Below are 7,437 nucleotides of genomic sequence, written 5' to 3'. Positions count from 1 at the left end.
CTCTTGTATCCAATCTTTGTATCCAATCTTTGTATCCAAACCTCATATTGGTACCTGTGGGTTGCTAGTAGTGTTGATTACTCCTTGTAGTTGATGCTAGTTGGTTTACTTGGTGGAAGATCATATGTTCAGATCCATTATGCATATTAATACCCCTCTGATTATGAACATGAATATGATTTGTGAGTAGTTACGTTTGTTCTTGAGGACATGGGAGAAGTCTTGCTATAAGTAGTCATGTGAATTTGGTATTCGTTCGATATTTTGATGAGATGTATGTTGTCATCCCTCTAGTGGTGTCATTTGAACGTCGACTACATGAAACTTCACCATTGTTTGGGCCTAGAGGGAGGCATTGGGAAGTAATAAGTAGATGATGGGTTGCTAGAGTGACAGAAGCTTAAACCCTAGTTTATGCATTGCTTCGTAAGGGGCTGATTTGGATCCATATGTTTCATGCTATGGTTAGGTTTACCTTAATACTTCTGTTGTAGTTGCGGATGCTTGCAATGGGGGTTAATCATAAGTGGGATGTTTGTCCAAGTAAGGACAGTACCCAAGCACCGGTCCACCCACATATGAAATTATCAAAGTACCGAACGCGAATCATATGAGCGTGATGAAAACTAGCTTGACGATAATTCCCATGTGTCCTCGGGAGCGCTTTCCTTCATATAAGAGTTTGTCCAGGCTTGTCCTTTGCTACAAAAAGGATAGGGCCACCTTGCTGCACCTTATTTACTTGCATTACTTGTTACTCGTTACAAATTACCTTATCACAAAACTATCTGTTACCGATTATTTCAGTGCTTGTAGAGAATACCTTACTGAAAACTGCTTAGCATTTCCTTCTGCTCCTCATTGGGTTCGACACTCTTACTTATCGAAAAGGCTACGATAGATCCCCTACACTTGTGGGTCATCAAGACTCTTTTCTGGCGCCGTTGCTGGGGAGTGAAGTGCCTTTGGTAAGGAAAAATTTATATAGTGTGCTGAAATTTACTCACTTGTTACTATGGAACATAATCCTTTGAGGGGCTTGTTTGGGGTATCTTCACCCCGACTAGTAGAGCAAATAGTTGCTCCTCAACCTACTGAACCTACTGAAAATGTTTACTTTGAAATTCCTTCGGGTATGATAGAGAAACTGCTAGCTAATCCTTTTGCAGGAGATGGAACATTACATCCCAATTTGCACCTAATCTATGTGGATGAAGTTTGTCGATTATTTAAGCTTGCAGGTATGCCCGAGGATGTTATCAAGAAGAAGGTCTTCCCTTTATCTTTGAAGGGAGAGGCATTGACATGGTATAGGCTATGTGATGATATGGGATCATGGGACTATAAGCGATTGAAATTGGAATTTCATCAGAAGTTTTATCCTATGCATTTTGTTCATCATGATCGTAATTATATATATAATTTTTGGCCTCGCGAAGGAGAAAGCATCGCTCAAGCTTGGGGGAGGCTTAATTCAATGTTATATTCATGCCCCAATCATGAGCTCTCAAGAGAAATGATTATTCAAAATTTTTATACTCGGCTTTCTCTCAATAATTGCTCCATGCTCGATACTTCTTGTACTGGATCTTTTATGATGAAGACTATTGAATTCAAATGAGATTTATTGGAAAGAATTAAACGTAACTCTGAAGATTGGGACCTCGACGAAGGTAAGGAGTCAGGTATAACACCTAAGTTTGATTATGTTAAATCTTTTATGGATACCGATGTTTTTTGTGAATTTAGCACTAAATATCGTGGAGGACATCATCGACCTCGAGCCGACATTCCTTCACAGCATGTTGCCGTTTGAGAGGATGAATGGGGTCATCAAAGGATTCGTTCGTAACATGTCCCGTCCCGAAGGGAGCATCGTCCATGGGTATCTGACGCATGAGTGCGTCTCCTTTTGCGAGGATTATATAAGCGTCGGAGACCCTATTGTTGGTTTGCCCGTCAAGAAGCACGATGGGAAGCTCGAAGGAGATGGTCACAACAACGGCTGGAGGGAATTGCACGTTGACTACTCGGATCGACGGAACGACTTTGACAGGGCTAACTTAGTAGTGCTACAAAACCTAGATGTGGTAGATGATTATGTGGCACAACACAAAGAAACCATCCCAAAGAAGTACCGTGATAAGGGGATGCTCAAGACGGACGATGAAGTTACTATAGAGCACACCGCACTTTCTTGCGCTGGTTTAAACAACAAGTTCTTGAAAATCCCCCGGGAGAGGGCAATTCGGATGGATTGCTCCTACACGCCTTAGCACATGGCCGTGCGCCCAAGCTCGCGACCTATTAGTCCTACGATATCAATAGGCACACGTTCTACACGGAGGCCAAAGACATGGGCAGTGATTACCAGAACTCTGGGGTGACAATTCAATGCGTGACCGACGCCAACGACACAACTGAAAGATTCTACGGAAGGGTCGAAGAGATCTGGGAGCTTGACTATGCTGGAATGCATGATGCGACGATGTTCCGTGTCAGATGGGCCAAGGACATCGTAAGAGAAAACAAGTATTTCACCACCATGTCTATACCCAACGCGAAGAGCACTCCCGTGAACGTTAACATCATCGCCAAAAATGAGCCATGGGTACACGCTAAGCACGTGACATAATGCTTCTTCATAACCGACCCGGCCAATCCCAGCCGTGTTGTCGTGAGGAGATCCAAAAGGAGCATCGTCGGAATGGATGGAGTCGCCAACGAGGAAGACTACAACCAATACAGCAACCCGATGAGGGAAGATGACGATGATGATGAAGCATACGTGAAAAGAAGAATCAATACTACATTACCTAAGAAAGATCGTCTCCATGGCTTCGGAAAAGTTACAAGGAGGGGCTCAATTACTCGGCAACGAACAAGAAAGGGAAGAAGCTCAATGCGAAACATCGTCGATGCAACTGATCAGAAACCTACATTTATATATATGTATCTATTTTGTGTACGCACTTAAGTAACCATTATCGGTCAACTGATATGTTACCACCACATGCATGGTTCCGGTGATATTTGCGCAGTGGGGGAGAGGGAGACGCCGTCGTCGGGAGAGAAACAAAAAAAAAACAAAAACAAAAGGGAGAAAGAAGTACAAAAGAAAAAGAAAAGTAAAATTTAAAGAAAATAAAAATAATAAATAAAAAAACAAAAGGACAATAATAAAAGAAAATAAAAATAAAAACTAGAAAAGGAAAATAAAAAATAAAAACTAAAAATAGCAGTAGCGCTTGTCTGTGGACCAGCGCTATAGCCAAGTATTTTAGAATTTAAAAAATAAAAATTGGAAAAGATAGCGGTAGCGCTGGTTTGTAAACAAGTGCTATAGCTAAGTATTTTAGAATTTAAAAAATAAAAATAGGAAAAGATAGCGGTAGCGCTGGTTTGTAAACAAGCGCTATAGCTAACGCTTATTTACAAACCAGCGCTACCGCTATTGTGAGTTAACTAGTAATTTTAGGGAAAATTTTAGGGAAATTTTAGGAAATTTGAGGGCAATTTTAGGGCAAATTTAGCAAATTTTAGGGAAAATTTAGCTAAGTTAGCAATTTTTTAGCAAGTTAACAAATTAGGGTAGTAGCTAATTAGGGCAGTAGCAAGTTAGCAAATTTTTAGCAGAGAGAGAGAGAGAGCAATTTTTTTCTTTTTTAGCAAGTTCACAAATTTTTAGTAGAGAGAGAGAGCAAGTTTTTGTGTATAGCATATGCAATTTTGTTATTTTTGTTTATTTAAGTACAAGCATGCTTTCGCTTGAATAATATATTTTGCAAATGACATATGTCATGGATGTTATATGTTGGTTTTCCAATGTTGGTTGAATGTCGAAGAATATCCGAGTGGCCTATGTTTTACCGGAATGTTGATTCATTTCCGTTCCGGCAAATTTCAGGCGCTCCATATGTCCACTTTTTAGCAAAGGTCATGCCAAAAATTTCCATGATTTTCTGCATGACTTGTGCTAGAAACTAGGACACATGGAGTAGCCAGGATTTGCCGGAAGGGGAATGAATCAACATTCCGACCAAATATAGGCCCCTTTTTTTCTTCATTATATCTTTTATTTACAATTGTTGAATATGAAACATGTCTACCGACGCCGAAGTCGTGGGTGGTTCTACTCGCCTCGAAGACCCCAGCGAGGCAACAAATCACTATTTCGATTACCTGGACGAACACTAGATGGGGTTGCATGGTGGCGTCAGTGGCACCAACCCTGACACTGACACCACCCCCGAGACCGGGAACGATGCTATCGTAGCCGGTAAAGCACCAAAGAAGAAGAGGACACGAAGATGAAACAAGCTTGGCATCAGACAAATTGTGGTCATGGAGATGCACCCCAAGAAGTTAGAGCCAACGGCGCCGGAGGAAGCGCGCATGTGCTGGGGCAATCAACTTGGATGCATCCTCAGGGAAACCGCCAACACCAACGATGAGAGGTTGAGGCTCATACCACATATTGAGAACATGCTCCCAAAGAAGTTGCACGATAGGTTCTTGTTCCCCGACCAGAATGAAAAAGCATATAAAGATCCATGGGAAGACATCACCATGACAAAGATAAACGACAAGGTGATGGTGATGTTCACCAACGACTTGTCCGCCTGGAAACTTTAGGTGAAAAAAGCGATTGTGAAGAATGAACCGTGGTCCAAGATTCATGCTGACAATCCGTCAATAATGGAAGAGGACTTTGCAAAATTCAAGGAGAATTGCTCTAAAGAAAGTGTCAAGGCAAAGTCGGAGAAAATGAAGGCGCTCTAGGACAGGAACATGCCTCCCCACCGCCTCGGAAGCCGTGGTTACGAGGGGAAGAGGCCCGTATGGGCCAAGGAGGACGCCGAACATGAAAGTCATGGAATCCCAGAACCCTTGGCGGAGTTCACCGACCCGCTGGAGCATGACTGGATCAGGGCCCGGTACAAGTGGGACGAAGAAAAAAAGATCTTTTACATGGACCCAAACACGAGGGAGTTCTTGAGACTTCTGGTAATTGTTATATTACCACACTATCATATTAGCTTCCAATCAATTCGACTGCAAGTTTTGTCACGTTAGTAAACCATCCACGTTCCTTTTGCAGAAAGAGCAGCACCAAAAGGCAGCCGAAAGCGACGAGTCATCACAGTCGTCGGCGAGGCCCAAGTGGGACACCCCATTCAACCGGGCCCTAAACATACTCAAAAAGGTCCCGGTGGACAAGCCGCCGTCCTATGGACGTGTGCACGGCGTCGGAGATGGCGCCTCGTGGAAGACGTGCTACCCCGAGGAGCTAGAGGAAAGAAGGAAGAGACGGTCGGTCATCGCTCAGCAAAGCATCGACAAGAAGGTCACGGTTGCGGTCAATAAGACCAAGCTGAGACCAAAGAGGAGTTTCTGGGGGCCGTTAGTGCAGTGGTCACTGACGTGGTGGTCAGCTTGATTCCGGCACTTTACGAATTCACGAAGGAGAATCCAAATGCACGTCCGGAGGACTTTCCCATTCCCAACTTTGTCGGGAGCAATTCGGCGAACACCAAAGCACCAGCACCTTCTCAAGCAACCGCAAAGGTCCCGCTCCTGTTCATAGCAGCCCAACCTCCGTCTCTTGCATGCTTGGTGGGCCTTCATCACTAGTTGAGCTCGATGCCCTCACGGTAATTACGCGTCATACCCTTTTCACCAGCATGTCTATAGTCTTCCATTTCAGTTGCCTTTCAGATGTTTGACGTTGCAGATATGTCTCCTTCGTAGGCTGATGACACCCCGTGCACCCTACTCTACGACATCAAGGGCCAGAAGGTGGCCCTGGGAAAGGCAACGGTCGTGAAGCCGAAGGACCGCATGTTCCACAACTGAGAGATGTCCGATTGCATCTTCAAGGTTAATGTGGCCAGTGTCTTTGTGGGCTTCGAGGAATTGCCTCCTCCGGTACCAGTCGATGACGACGAGACCCCTAAGATGAGTGGCGCATGCTAGAGCTGGTTCTTGCCTTGGCTGAAGTCTCTTCTTCGTCTCGAGGCGCCTAGTATCATGCCAACACCACCTTCTCAAGAAGGTATGAACACCACACCACCTACCACATTACCTGCACCTGTCATGGCGAGTAATAGTGGACGACGCGAGGGAGAGCCTCCATTAGTGCCATATGATGTAGCCCCCGTTGTTAAAGAAGCAAATGTTGATGATGACATGGAGGACGATGGTGATGACCCAAACAAGTATTTCAATACCTCCTATTATGATGGAGGATTGATGGCTCAGGACGGCGAAGACTCAGGCTATGAGCATGGAGATGATGACTTGATGCTGCCTGATTTGCCAGAGCTGGAACGTCCTAAGGTGGAATGCAAAAAGTCTCTCTTCAAGCGATCCTCGTAGGAGACACCTCCCGATGCCGCCTGTACCCAGCAACCCCCCGAGGCCCGTCCACTGATTAGCCTGACGACACTGGGGGTGGTGGTTAGGGAAGGTATGGTGGGCTCACTACCGCCACCCGCCAAGAAGTAAAAGAGGAGACCGGACAAGAAAGGCCCTAAAGGCGCAAGAGCTGCTTCAAGCAGCGAACCGCCTCTGAAGCCTCGGGTGGTAGACAGAATACCTGTCCAAGGTGCGAAGCGCTTCCATGTCACCGGCGAGCCGATCCTACCTGCCGAAGTGCTACAAATCCTACTGAACAATAATCTAAGGAGACTGCATGAAGATGTGCTGGCCAGACAAAAAAGCCTTCTGGTCGCGCAAAAACCAGGATACCCGCTTTGCGCGGCTCAGGTGCCGCCTGGGAAGTTGTACGTCGAGAGATGCACTACTAGGGAAAACCCTAGTAGTAGCGCTTGTTTTATAGCTAGTAGTAGCGCTGGTACCAGCGCTACCACTAAGGCGCTACAGCTAAGTAGTAGCAGTAGCGCTGGAAAGGGAGTGCTACTGCTATACCTAGTTAGTAGTAGCACTTTCCTTTGGACAGCGCTACTGCTACTTGTAAGTAGCAGTAGCGCTTGTTCTAACAAGCGTTGCTGCTAACTTTTCCTATATTTTTAAAAATACAACTTATTTTCATTGTGTGGTTTTATATATACAGTACTTTCATCATATGATTTTGTGACCATGATTACTTATTATATATAATAGTGGGTGAAATGAACATGGAGTAGATTCAAGTGGAGGCAACATGTGGTGCATGTCGAAAGTACTACTCTAATCCAAACTTGATCTAGTTTGGATTAGTAGTACTTTTGATGTGCACCACATGTTGGCTCCACTTGAATCTAATCCAGGTTCATTTCATCGACTGATATATATATATAATAACTCATCATGCTCATATAACAACTTAGCATCATGCATCATCGATCATAATAATAGATAACTCATCATTGGTATCATAATAACAAGTCATACTCATCATCATCGATCATACAATTTCTACTCGATACCACATCA

The sequence above is a fragment of the Triticum urartu genome, chromosome 1A (genome assembly GCF_056163025.1).
Source record: "Triticum urartu cultivar PI428250 chromosome 1A, HENAU_Tu73, whole genome shotgun sequence".
NCBI lineage: Eukaryota > Viridiplantae > Streptophyta > Magnoliopsida > Poales > Poaceae > Triticum > Triticum urartu.
The sequence above is the reverse complement of the archived record's forward strand: the minus strand, read 5'-3'. Positions refer to the sequence as shown.